Genomic DNA, 14,297 nt, shown 5'->3' with positions numbered 1-14,297 from the left:
CTAGCACGGGCTCTGTGTGGGACAGCAGGTGGGTGGGCCCTGGGTGGCAGACAAGAAGCTCTGAGTGTGTTTGGGGCATACGTGGGGATTGCAGAGAGCAAGGAGGCAAGCACCCGACAAAGGTGGCCTGCTTCAACCTCGGGTTGAAGCCCCTGGGTCCACCATTGACAGACTCTCCGTGGGCCACAGCCCACCAGGGCTGCACCTCATGCCCTCCCCTGGCCGACCGAGGTGGTCCTTCCCCGCGGAAGCCATCTCGACCGTGTGGGACTTGGCTGCCCCCTAACGGCCACTAGGCAGAAGTTCTTCTCTTGGAGAAAACGCGAAGATTTTACAACAGCATTTGGATAGCGCTTTTCAGTTAAAAGGCCCTGTCACAAATATGAGTGTAGCCTTTCTGCTGAGTACGCCTCCTAGCTCCCATAGTCTTCAGCCACTTGGAGCATATCTTCCCCCACCCGTCCCCAGCCACCTCCAACACTCCACCTTTCCGATTCCCTGGACTCATCTAGTTTTTCCTTATGGGTGGAGGAAAGGGTCCTGGAGCCTGGGGAGGACGGGGTGAGTTCTGACTCCTCCAGGGCCTTGGGTCCTTGCTCCAGCCAGAGGACTGGAGAGCACAGCTGGAAAATGGCAGCCCCTCCGCTCAGCTTGCCCACGCTCTCCCTTCTTCACACAGTGGTCCTGACCCCCTGGACACACCTCAGGCCTAGAATTGCTCTGAGTTGTCTTTGCTTCTGAGTTGCAAACCCCAGGAGTCTGCAACTTTCAGCTCCTCTCTAAAACGGACTCCATCCTCACTATCCCCCCCAAACCAGCACACATCCTGTCCTTTCTCTGCTGCTGTTTGAGGGGCTTACCGATTGTCCCCAGAGTGAAGGGGGCAGCAGACAATGAAACCTCCAACAGGGCAAATTACAGAGGTTCCCATACTTTCAAAGGTCTCACAGCCATGATCCCTCGTCTTTGGCTCCTAACTCTGCTGAGATCATTGAAAACCCCAAGGGTGAGGTTCAGATCCTCTTCCCTCCTCAGGAGCTCGGCCAAGATGCTCTCAGATCCAACAGTATTCTCCCTTGTGTGGAGTGTCCTAGAGGCCATTGCTGATTATCTTTCCGCAGGAAAAGGTAATCTGAGAGTCATACTGAATATTTTAAATGTTTGATGTGGTATGTGTTTTGGTTTTGGATGTGTTATTTTGAGAAACCACTTACCGATGTCTTGTTTGGGGCAGCATAAGCCAGCCATTAAAATGGTTTCATTCTGCGTATTAAACTTTGTTTCCCCAGGCAAGGCAATGCAGTTGAGCCAGTTGGGATGACGTCCTTCCTCTCAAAGTGAGACCTGGGAAGAATTAAGGCAATGAGAGGGGAGGATGCAATGGAGGAGAGCTGGGTCTGCTCTGATGGACAAGAGCTGGGCTAGGACCACGGGGGGACCGACTCCCAAGCACAGGATGGGATCACAGCAGTGGGCATGGCTTTCCTGATCCGATGGCACCCTGAGAGCCAGCCTGACCCCGTGAGCTTTGCCCCCCATGGAAGCCTCAGCAGGCTGGGGCCCAAGAAATGGGGAGGATGTAGGATGCTGAGAATGGACGTGAGAGGGAAGATGGGGGTGGAGGGGGTTGGTTCTACTTCCTTCTCTCTTAACGACCCCTAATATTTCAGCTTCTCTCCCCTGCCTGGTGTTGAGCATTCAGTTTCATTGGACCATAATAGGTGAGAAGAAAGAGAGGGATTTAAAATCCTTGAATTCCTCCAACTATTGCAGGAGCCATCAGAAACACCCACCAAGGGCTCACTTGCACTTGGATGCTTCCGAGTAGGGTGACAGCCACACACTTGCCCTCTCTGAGGAGAAACAACACCCCCTGAGATGGAAGAAACACTTGGGACCTAAAGGTAGCTGCATCAGCACAAGCTCGTTATCCACACTCTTCCCTTTTTTTGCAGCTCCCTCTGACTGTGCCAATATTGCCACAACTCTCTCCAGTCTTGTCTCAGACTTCCCGCTTCCTCTTTCCTGTGCTACCCCACTTTCCCTGAGTTCCCCAGTCTGGCAATGGGCACAGCCTCTCCCCACTCTGTGGCCCCTCCCCACCTCTCAGTCTTGGCCCCCTTAAGGGCTCCCCATTCTGTGAGCACCAAGGGTGCCCGGACTGTGCTAGGGGCTGGTAGAGGAAATTCCTATAGTACAATCTCTCTTACGAAGAAGCTGGTTGGGGAGGAGACTGGGGAGGGGTGGTCATAGGTCAGGAAAGAACTACAGGGACTTCCCTGGTGGCACAGTGGTTAAGAATCCGCCTGCCAATGCAGGGGACACGGGTTCGAGCCCTGGTCCGGGAAGATCCCACGTGCTGCGGAGCAACTAAGCCCGTGTGCCACAACTACTGAGCCCGGGTACCACAACTACTGAAGTCCGCGCGCGTAGAGTCCATGCTCTGCAACAAAGAGAAGCCACTGCAATGAGAAGCCCGCGCACCGCATCGTAGAGTAGCCCCCGCTCACCGCAACTAGAGAAAGCCCGCACGCAGCAATGAAGACCCAAGGCAGCCAAAAATAAATAAAAATTTTAAAAATTAAAAAAAAGAAAGAACTACAAAGCCTTGTCGTAAGTACTATCATAGAGGTTTATACAGATGGTCGCTTAATTTTTTAAATTCAGTCTTGGAAACAATATGCTCCCAATCCCTTTTTGTCCCTTTCCTTCCAGCTTGGGACACTTTTGAGAGAATGTGATGTTTGTTGCTGCAAACACACTGAAGATGACAGGGCAGAAAAATGGGAAAAGCCTGGTTTTTGATGGCAGCATTAAGCCATTGAATCAAGTCTGAAACCATCTATCTCCAGACTTTTTGTTAAGTAAATAAAAACATCCCCCTAGGGTTTAAGCTACTGTTAGTTGACTTTTTGGTTACTTGTAGCCCAAAGCATTATAACCAATACACATTTTCTTCCCTGAATGAGAGAAGAAAATTAAGGGGGATTTGGGGATGGACAAATCACAGTTCTAGTGACCAGTCTGGGCAAACCCAAGTTCTTCGTGGAAAGGGGCAGAAAATCCTGTGGTAGATGGGCCAACTTCACCTTTGTTTAACTTTCTCAGCCAATATTTATAGAGTGGCACCTACGTCCCGGGCATCAGGGTTAAGTTGCTGAGGCTAAAATCAAGAGCAAAACCACACACGGTCCCAGTTCTCATGAGGTTTAGAATCTAATGAGGGAGTAAGACATTAACCAAATAGTAATCCTAACAAGTAAACAATTAGAAGCTGAGCTAAGCACATGGAGGAAAGGAACAGATGCTGTGAGAACCTACAATACAATACATACAACAAAGCCTGGAAGCTGGGAAGACCTCCCTGAGAAAGCAATCTATCTATCTATAAGCTAGGAGCTGAAGGAGGAAGGGGACGGGTGAACCAGGCAGAAGCTAGTGAGGGCTGGGGATACTGGGAGCAGTGCATGCAAAGGCCCTGGGGCAGGAGGGAACCAGGCTGGTTTAGGAGCTCTGAGAGAAGCAGACTAGAGTTTAAGTGGGTTGAAAACTTTGCCTTCAGTGTCTCCCCAAATCTGGCCTACCAGTGTTCCCCATGATCCCCCCTGCTTCTTTGCTCATCCCACACTGCCCTTCAGGAACCCTGTGTCCTCAAGGCTCTTTGACTAAAGTTTGCACATTCTGGAACTCCACCCAGACCTGCCTTTCCCTCTAACCCCACCCTTCAAATGACCCTCTTCCCTATCAAAACCCCCTTTGCCTCCCCAAAAACCAATCTATCAAAGAATTTCTCCTATATTTTCTTCTTAAAAAAGAGTGAGAGGGCTTCCCTGATGGCACAGTGGTTGAGAATCTGCCTGCCAATGCAGGGGACACGGGTTCGAGCCCTGGTCTGGGAAGATCCCACATGCCGCGGAGCAACTGGGCCCGTGAGCCACAACTACTGAGCCTGCGCGTCTGGAGCCTGTGCTCCGCAACAAGAGAGGCCGCGATAGTGAGAGGCCCGCGCACCGCGATGAAGAGGGGCCCCCGCTTGCCACAACTAGAGAAAGCCCTCGCACAGAAACGAAGACCCAACACAGCCATAAATAAATAAATAAATAAATTTATTAAAAAAAAAAAAAAAAAGAGTGAGAGAGCAAGTGAATGAGATATTGAGAGAGAAAACCAGCCTGTCACTGTTGGAATTCAGACAGCAAGCAAATTTTAGGCAGGAGGCAGGCCCTGGACCTGGCACCTCCCACACACCCTCCTCCATAAGACACCAGTGGGCTCTGCATGGGAGATGCCTGGGGTGCAGTTCGGGCTCTCAGGGTGGGCCGGCTGCTCCCTTCCCTTCCTGGATACACCAGTAACTTCTCCTCCGCCATGGAACTCAGAGGTCTCTGTACCCAGGTTTCTCACTGCAACTGTGCCCGGGGCTTTCGGGGAGGGCTGGCCACCCTCTGAAGAACTGACTTCAAAAGGCCTAAGGAGCGGCAGTGTGGCCCAGTGGGAGGAGGCTGGCTTTGGAACTAGACAGCTCTGGGGCCTGACCTGGGCCATCACTAAGCTTTCTGAGCCACACTTGCCTCATCTGCAAAAAGGGAGGAAGATTATCTTCTTTACAGAGTTTCTGTGAGGATTAGAAATAAAAATGTATAAAAGAAGGAGAGAGAGGAGATTTTTAAACCTACGCTAGGGCTCAAGCACAAATCTAGTGTCCAGGAATTAGCATTCAGTCTCAATTTCAAATATTTTGCCCTATATGTCCACTCCCGTGTATTGGGCCCTGGGTCCTGAGTTTTTCTTTGGAAAGCAAGATGATCCCTGTAAGTCGAGATCTGCACAGTCCAATTTGCTAGCCACTGGTTACATGTGGCTACATAATTCTAACTGAAATAAAATGTAAACTTCAGTTCCACACCCTAGCCACATTTTAAGCGCTCAACAGCCATTAGGGGTATTGGACAGGGCAGATATAAAACATTTCCATCAGAAAAGAAAGTTCTATTGGATAACGCTGGCTTAGAGAAAAGGACCATGTGTAAACAGGAGGTCTACTTATTTTACTTGTCATCCCACTCCTGGACCAAGACACAGACTGGGACCAGCTGGTGGTTAGAGAAGCACTACATGCGTGCGATTGTGTCTGTGTGTGTGTGTGTGTGTGTGTGTGTGTGTGCACGCGCGCACATGCATGTGTGTATGGGTGGTGGACAGGCCAGGTGTCCAGCCCTCAGACTTTTAAGATGAGCTCAGTGACACCACTTGCAGGGCTTGAGCTGGTGGGTAAAGTCGCAGAATGAGAGCCCACCACAGAGGTCTCAAACCTGCCCCATCTGTGAGACAGCAAGGCTGGGGGCAGCGAGGAGGTCCCCACCCTGGAACCCAGTCCTGACTCGGACCCCAGGAGGAAGGACCTCTTGGTGTTAATTCTAAGGCAGAAGGGGAAGAAGGTGTGAGGCTACAAGATGCAAATGTGCAGCCCTTGGGGCACAGGGACATGTAACTCGGATAGCTACCTTGATTCAGGGGCTACGACAAGGAGCCGGAGGGTAAAACAAATACACTTCCCAAGAGTCTGCTCCAAAAAGGACACATGAGGAGGGGATTGAGTCATCCCAGGTCCCAGGGCTGGGCTGACCCACCCCAGGTCTGCCCTCCCTGGTTGCCTCTGGGTCTCACACACAAGCACTGCATCCTCTCAAGTTGACCATGGTCTTCAGGGAAATATGGACTGTTCCCCACCAGGCCTACTTCCCAGAGACCCTGACATCATAGGTGACAGGCTTCCTACCCAAGTCCACTTCCAGGAGCCGGCAATGTACTGAGCAGGCCACAACCACAAGGAGAAGCACCTCAAGGCACCCCAGAGCATTTCACGCCTGCAGACCAGGCAGCTCCCTGGGATTGTGCTACAGAGTTACCTGTCCTCCAAAATGCCTCCATCCCCTGCATTCTGTTATTCATTCAGAAGTCACTGGAGGGAGACGCAAGAGGGAGGAGATATGGGGATATATGTATACATATAGCTGATTCACCTTGTTATACAGCAGAAACCAACACACCATTGTAAAGCAATTATACTCCAATAAAGATGTTAAAAACAATTAAAAAAAGAAGTCACTGGAGGGATTTCCCTGGCAGGCCGGTAGTTGGGACTCTGTGCTTCCACTGCATGGGGCACAGGTTCAATCCCTGGTCGGGGAACTAAGATCCCGTGTGCAGAGCAGCGCAGCTAAAAATAGATAAAATAAAATATTACACGTTTAAAAAAAGAAAAAAAAGTATAAAAAAAAAGAGAAGTCTTTGGAGCACCAGGCCTCTGTGCTGCTCCATTCCTTGGGAGACCAGCTCCGTAGAATACAATACACTACCTCACTGCACCTCTGAGGTTACGAGCCCAGAGTTGGAGTCAGACCTGTATCACCTTGGCAAGTTACTTCCGTTTCTCTACCTGTACATGCAGAGAAAAACAGCAGCTACCCCACAGGTCCATTGGGATTAATGGACCACTTAGCATAGTACCCTAAATATGTCAGCTATCATTATTACTAGTAAGCTGTGGTTACACACAGCGCTGAGCCACAGCTCTGTCTGGGAGTAGCTGAAGGGGGCTTCAGTAGCTGAGGTGGGTCTGCGACAGGCAGGGTCATATGCTAGAGAGGGAAGTGGGGAGGACCATTCTGGGAGGAGGACAATTGTCTTGCCCAGTCCTTGGGGCTGCCTGCCTGACTGGGCTGACCCCTGAGCCTCCCCCACTTTTCCCTTCCTAAGCCAATCAAGAGACACCACAAGGGGTAAGAGGGAGAGAGGGAGGGAGGGAGGAGGTGGCCATGATCTGTGTCCTGGTTTGGGGTGGACACAAAGCTGAGGGCTGGATAGCTCACCACCGCATCTTCACATCTCTGGCCATAGCGTGTCCCCATCCCTGGAAAAGTGCCATGAGGGATCCAGGACTGTCCTCAATATAAGTTGCCTGGCGGTGGCCTCTAGAAAGAGAAGGCACAACTGCCCTCTTAGCACGGAGTACCCTGTCTTGTCATAGGAAGTGACGAGCAGGTCTGGTTGTCAGAATGACCTCAGAAACTCACTGTCTGTCTTTTTATCCTAATAATGACAACTAAAATTGTAACAGTGGCAGTAACGTTTAAAACCTGCAGTTTTTCTGGTATCAATTTCCTTATTGCTATGTTGATATCTCATTCATCCAGAATTCACTACCTGGCAACCTCACTCATGTGCAAAACAAAGTACAGAAACAGAAATCAGGTGAAGGAGGAAAAGCCTGGAGAAACTGAAATAGATATCACATGATGACAGCACTAATGCTTCTGGACGCCATTTATCCCTTTTCTTAAGCACCATCTAATAACCCGGGTTAGTTGTCTGAGTCTAATCAGATTGTAGGCAATTTATAGAGTAGCCGCTGGAGATGGGCACCCTGACAGCAAGAGAAGTGGCAGCCGGTAATAAGGGAGGAGAGAGAGAAACTATGAAAAGCAGACCACAAACCCATAAAGCACAGCAGTCTGGCTCTGTTTCAGAGGGCGTGTTTGACAGCATCTCTGCAGTTCCTGCATAATTCCATGCTCTTCCCAACGGGCTCAGAAGATACATCTCTAGAAGTCCAACGGGTGAGTGATGCAATGGTTAGCACTGTGTTCATATAGGGCCAACCCTCACCCATCCAGTCTCAAGCTCTCCCCGGCATTTCTGAGAGATGCAACATTACCTACTTCTTGTTACCACTTTTTTTTCCCCACTGAGGAGACAATCCAGAAGGAAGAGCCCTAGCCTGGTGTCTGGAGACCCGAGTCACCCGTCCACCCAACCGTTATTCTCTGAGCTCCTGCTATGGGGCTCCATTTCCTCCCCTGTAAAGTGAAGGTTGGTCTACGTAAGCTCTCAGACTGATAGTTCATGTTTTCAGGACGAGGCTGTTTGGGGCTGGGCAATAATGATCACTAACATTATCAAGGGCTGACCAGGCACAGGTGCTTTCTAAGTGCTTTACGTAGCTAAGCTTTAATCCTCCAAACAACCCTATGAGGCTCAGGTTAAGTGGCAAAGGGCCCAGCAATTGTTTTAATCCCTAGCTGTCAATGTCTTGAAATTCTTAATTTTTGAACCAGGAGCCCACCTTTTCATTTGGTATTGGGCCCTGCAAATTATGTTGCCGGTCTCCCCTCTAGAGTAGCTGAGTAATTGACAGTTGTGGTCCCTGACCGACGACAATAGCTAGCATCATCTGAGAGCTAGTCAGAAATGCAGAGTCCCAGGCCCGGCACAGCCCTCCGGAGTCAGATCTGCGCTTTTATCAAGATCAGATCCAGAGCCTGCAATCTCAATCGCTGTCGTCTGCTATTTCCTTCCATGTCCGCATTTACTGGAAACAGGAAAGACCTCAATTTCTGATCATCAAGTGAGGGGAGATTCACCTTGCTTCTGGGAAGTGGGCTTCTAAGGGTCCCAGATCCTAGAACAGCGTGGGCAGGCCCCCCGCACAGACTGTCAGCAGCGTCAGCTAATTCAGACGTTACACTGTCCCCAGGACCGGACTGGGGTGGGACTAGGACGGCGGCGCCAAGGAGCGGAGGGCGCAGAATTTAAGGAGGCACGCGCTCCCAGGTACTGATTCCGCAGCCGCACGGCTCTGATATGCGTGCCTCAGGTGAGAAAAGTGAAAAGTGAAAGCGAGGGGAAAGTGAGAAGTCTCGGTTAGCTGGCGCTTCCCCCACCGGTTCGGTGCCCGTCCGCGCTGTTCCGCAGGCGCGCGTGGGGCGCTTAGAAGAGCCAGGCTCCAGTCCTGGGGATTTCTGGTTAGAGCAGCTCGGTACAGGGTACGCCAAAAAAGAGCCTGATTGCTCAGAATCAGAATTCAATCCTTTCACCATCTCTTCTCATTTTTAACCCTAGGAAGCTGGCAGCAACCCTGTACCCCTCTGGTACCTTTAAGCTCACAGCTCTGCGTTGGAGATGGTTGGGGCTGCCTTCACCCGGCATCAGAGAACCCCTCCCGGGGCGGAGCTGGGTGCGTGGGGCCGGCGGCTTTTGTGCCCGCATGAGTGCAGGCGGGAGGCCAGGCTGGAGGTGGCTCACCTGAATTCAGCTCGAGCCATTCACAGCACCCGGGAGAGGCCAGAGACTCCCTGGGGCAGCGTCTAGTTGGGGCTCTGCATCAGCAAGGGCGCTGACCTTCAGCTGGCACCCATGGCTGCTGGAGTGGAGAGGGTCCTGCTGATGGGAGGGCTGAGAAACTTAGTGATTTTCCAGGGCCGAGGTTCCCAGAGCCGACATAACTTCAGAGCTTTTCCTCACCTGCAGAGATTTCTAAAATTAGGATTCTCCAGTCCACACACATCAGAATCTCCTGGAGATGGCCCCTGCTACTTTTGTATGAAGTAGAAAAAAGGTGCCCACTCTGAGCAGATGTGCCCTGCTGGGATGTGGCTTGGCAAGTGGATGGAGCCTTCAGGTGAAGAAACGCCCTCCCCTTAGGAGTGCAGCCCCGGGGGCTCGGAGATCTTGGACCGAGGGACACACATTGCCCTCGGCCCCATTTGCCCGCTTTATGCAGAATAAAACCTGCACTGCTGTGAGCCATGGACCTGGGTGGGGTTGGTGAAAGCCTTGCAGGTATTTCTGATGACTGGCCAATGGGAGTCTCTGAGGCCTGGAGAGTGGAGGTGATACATCTTGGCCAAACATGGCGCCATGGCCACTCACTTCCTGTGGGGCTCCTCAGACATTCTCAGGCCAAGGTTCTGCCCCTTTCTTTATTACCCACACAGAATAAACAAAAAGAAAGCCTAACCTCCAGGAATAACATTTAGGGAAGGGAGTGAAGGAGGGAAGAGGAAGGAAGGGGGAAGAGGAGGAGGGGAGGGCCCTTATCTACATTAAACAGGTCCAGCTCTGCCTGTGAGCACAGCTGAGTCATGCTAGGTGTCCTGCTCCACCCCCCACCACCTGGAAGTGAGACAGCCGCCAATGGGCATTTCTCCTTCAGGACTGGGTTCTGGGGGCTACACAGGCTTGCTGGTACTGGTGGCAGGGAGTCTGGGCTCTCCTCCACCAAAGGCTGGCTGAGCACCCTGGAGGGAGTGACACCCCTCTCAAGGTGTTCCAGCCTTTCCAGTGGAAAAGGGAGGTGAGTTCCAGGGTGTTAATGAGAGGGCACTCCACCCCTTCATGTCTGGGAGAGGTTCCGAGTCATGTAGTTCTTTTGGCATTGCCCTGTAGCATCCATTATGGTGAGAGTGGGCAGCTGGGATAGAGAGGTGGGTGTATCAGTTTTCACTAAGTTACACCATGGTAACAAGCAACCCCTCCCTTCAAACCTCAGTAATTACAACAACAAAGGCTTACTTCTCACTCACTCTGGCTGCAGCTCCCTTCCCAAGTTGTCTTCATTAATGGATCCAAGCTGTAGGAACAGCCCCTCTCTGGGTCACGCTGGGCTGTGGCACAGGGAAAGAGCAATGGTGGAACCAAGTGATGGTGCTTAAAGCGGCTGCTGGGATATGCAGCTGACGTTTCATTGGGCAAAGCAAGTCACGTGACCCATCCCAAGTCTCTTGCGTGTGACTTGGAGCAGGGACGTATGATTCTATCACAAGGATAGGGCAGTGAATAATCAGGAACAGTAATGCAATCTCCCACAGCGGGACCCTGACTTAGGCCAAGGGGATTCCTTCTAAGGAAGAGAGAACATCCTTTGGCCAAAGGAGACAGTATGAAGTGGTGAAAAGAAAAAGGCTTGGAATCAGACAGGTCTAGATTATAACCTAGACTCAGCCACATACTAGCTGTGTGATCTTGTCCAAGTTATTTATCTTCTCTGAATCTTCTTTTCCATCTACAGAATGGGTATAATACTTAGTTCACAGGGAAATTTTGAGGCTTAAATGAGATAGTAAATATTAAGTCTTTGGCACATAGTAGGAATACAGTAAATAAAAACTCCCTACTCTACTCCCTGCCCATCTTTTGTATCTTATCCATAACTCTGGAGGTATTTATTACCAAGACTCCATCTACTAACCTCACAGGGTTGGGATCAAGTGGAACAGAGAGAATTTATTGTGTCCTTACTACATACCAGGCACTGAACCACACAGTTTACCTTCATGATCTCACTTGTTTTGTCCAATAACCCTGTGAGGTAGGTACGATTATTACCCCATTTTATAGATGAGGAAAATAAGGATCAGAGAAGATAAGTAACTTGCCAAAGGTCATGCAGTGACAGAAATAGGATTTAAAGCCATGCTTTAGATTCCAGGACCCATGCTCTAGAGCAATGATTTTTGAGAGTGATTTGTTTGGTAGATAAGAAAAGAAACTGAGAGTAAGTTTGGGAACTTATGGCAGGTGGACATTGCCATGACATTCAAGCTAAAGCGAAATAGCCTTATTTCGCTGAACAGAATACAGACTAGTTTAGGTGATGTAGAAGTCTCTGGTAAGTTGCATGTGGTGGAGGCCATTCTAGTCATGCAAGTAGGACCACACAATTGTCTATGACTCAGAGGAAATGAAAATCGTTGGTCGTCACCACAGACGGCGTGAGGGGCAATGATCTGGAACACTGCATTCACTATGTGCTGGTGGGCCTGCCGGGTCAGCTGCGGCAGACCAGGGAAATATTTGTGGTTAATCAAAATGATACCTTGTTTACACTGATGGGTGAGGCCTGGGGGCAGGGTTTGTGTATTATCCATGGCAACTGGTTTGTGCCTTGTACACAGGATACACTCTATATGAGTCTCCTGCTCCAGTGAGTGAATGAATGAATTGATGGATGAATGAATGAATATGTTTCTCACTGTAAGAGGGCAATTTGATGGCCTTGGGCAAAGCCAAGGTTTGGGCAAAATTTCTCTTCCAACTTTTCCTGTTGCCTGCACTCTTAGCTCCTCCTAGAAATGTGGTACATTTCTAGAAAGCAGTTTGGCAACATGTGTCAAGAATTTTAAAAATTTATACGCTTTAACCTAAAATTAAGCCCTAGATATTTATCTGAAATAATCAGGGATGTAGCAAAATCTTTATGTATAGAGATATTTATCATAGCATCATTTACACAGTGAAACAGGAAATTCAACCTAAATGGAAATGATCAAATAAATACATTATGAAATAGGCATGATGAAATATTATGCAGCCATTAAAGTTATGTTTTTGAATTGTTTTTAATGATTTGATGAGATGCTTATTAGCTATGACAAATGGAAAAGGAAGGGTTTAAATTTTTAAAATAAAATTTAATAAAAATATATGTGCATGTAAAAATACTCATCATCTGTCTAGGTGATGGGATTTGAGTGGTTTTATCCTTTTGGGTATTTTCTAAACTTTCTATAATGAGCACAGATTATTTTTATGATCAGAAAAAATATAGAAAACATTGTTTAAAGTCTTTTCTGGTTTTGCAGACAGTCACTCCCTCACTGCAGTCCTGCTCTGATGCAGGACACTGCTGGGGGAAGTGCCCCTGCATTTGCCAGGAGCAAGCCTTACATGGTTAGCTTGTATTCTGGTCCTGGCTTTGCCACTAACTGGCTGTGGGACTGCGGACAAGTCATTTTATTTATCTGGGCTTTGGGGTCCTCATTTACAAAATGAGGTTACTGGATTAGATGATTTAAGAATTAAATTCTGATTCTGTGATTCTAACAAACTCACTGGGTCAAGGTATTCATTGTAAATAAGGCTTCATGATTTATCCTTTTCTAGTGTTAGTAAATGGGATTCTTAGCTATAGCTAAAGAAGTGACTCTCTAATGGTAGAATTTCACATCAGACTGTGAATCACCTACACCCAAATACTGACCTTATAGCTCTCTACAGCTTACACATTCTAGACATCAGCTGGCCCTTTTGAGAGAGTCAGAGTCCCTTCCACATCAGCCTCTGGCCCTGAAAGGGAGACGGGAGGTGTCTCTCTGGAAGAACAAGACAAGTTCCTTGGTCCCGAGTTTCCTTCCCTTCCCTGCTTCCTTCCTCCAGTCTCAAGCTCTTTCCCACTGTCTCTCTGCTTCCTCTATCTCCATCCTCTTCGCTGTGGTTGAGTCTGGTTTATGTTAGTGTAGTTCCCTGGTGGACTGGTGGCTCAGCTACCACAACCAGGGGAAGAGGGAGTGTGACTCATGCCCTGTGTCCAGTGAGTCAGACTTGGAGTGGGCTGGACCAGGGGCTTCCCTAGGACAGGAAGCAGGTTCTTAGTATGCAGAGGCCTTAGCTCCCTCCTAATACGGACGCTGCCAGGATAGAGGACCAATCTTTCTCCCTTTCCCATTTCTGTGAACTCATTCAGGAACCCCTCTTGCCAAAGAAAATGCCACCTCTTCTAAGCCTCAGAAGGTTGTGTCTGGGTAAGGCCAAAACTGCCTCTGTGCCAAATGACTGCCCCCCAGCATCCGAGAAGAAGAAGGAGAATAACAGACCATAGCTAGAGCCAAAGAGGATAAGAATTTCCCATTCCAGTCTCTCATGTCCTGGGTTTGAGCCTAGGAAGTTTTCACAGCTCCGATTATCCTTTCCTCCTCTTCCCAGCTCTTGACATGAGAAACAAGTGCATTCACACTGCCCTGGGGTTAAAATCCAAGTTTGTGTGACCTTGGGCAAGTTATTTAACTGCTTCAAGTTTCAGTTTCCTTGGCTGGAAAGAATGAGATAATAAACTCACCTCATGGCATGTTGTGCATTAAATAGAACCCAGCACCCAATACAGGCCTGGCTTTAGAAGGTGCTGAGTCGACGTTCAGTCTGCAATGGAGTGGAAGCCCCATTGCTTTTGGACTCCTCTGAGATCCAAAAGTCGCTTTTTGCAGAAGGCTGAAATGGGCCATTTCCAGGGCACGGGAGCCCGTTGTGCTTTGGGAGTGGGCTCCAGCCTGGGTCTGAAAGGCAGTCAGGGGCACCATCTCCCAATCTAGAGCTTTCTCTTCCCTTTGAGGCATCTGGGGCTTTCCCCCTTCCTGGTGAACAGTCCTAACAGGGCCCTTCACACTGCAGGGCAAACAAGGAATAAACTGACCTTCTCCTAAGGACTACCAGACAGGATCAGTTTTACTGATGCTTCCTTTTGTTTCCGACTCCAATATGGCTTGTTGTCCATCCATCCAGTCCTCACTTAAATTTGTGACATTCTGTTCATCATGGATTTTTTTTTGCATTAATTTTTACTAAAATTTGAAAAAATATTTAACATATTTTAAAACATTGCATTAAAATATTATTTATCTTGATTACTGAGCTCCTTGGCACTCCCTTAACTTTTGCCCCTAATGATGGAAACTTCAGCTCTA

The 14,297-nt window shown here is 49.0% G+C and overlaps 1 long non-coding RNA gene across 3 annotated transcripts in view; it reads right to left on the bottom strand.

Moving 5' to 3' along the window:
• Positions 1-14,170, bottom strand: part of LOC113622885 (uncharacterized) — a 30,027-nt gene extending 15,857 nt beyond the window's left edge. For 2 of the 3 annotated variants that reach the window (XR_003433708.1, XR_003433706.1), the window contains exons 1-5: positions 14,027-14,170; positions 12,821-12,932; positions 10,354-10,445; positions 9,085-9,303; positions 1,215-1,344 (exon numbers count right to left, since the gene is read on the bottom strand). This is a non-coding gene — a long non-coding RNA (uncharacterized LOC113622885). The remainder of the gene's footprint in view (positions 1-1,214; positions 1,345-9,084; positions 9,304-10,353; positions 10,446-12,820; positions 12,933-14,026) is intronic. The other variant, XR_003433707.1, reaches the window with a different exon arrangement.
• Positions 14,171-14,297: the final 127 nt, after the last annotated feature.

This window comes from Aethalodelphis obliquidens, unplaced genomic scaffold (assembly GCF_003676395.1).
Source record: "Aethalodelphis obliquidens isolate GAN/ISIS:26980383/991018 unplaced genomic scaffold, ASM367639v1 scaffold10, whole genome shotgun sequence".
In the NCBI taxonomy this organism is placed as follows: domain Eukaryota; kingdom Metazoa; phylum Chordata; class Mammalia; order Artiodactyla; family Delphinidae; genus Aethalodelphis; species Aethalodelphis obliquidens.
Note: the sequence above shows the minus strand (reverse complement) of the source record. Positions and strands in the feature narration are given on the sequence as shown.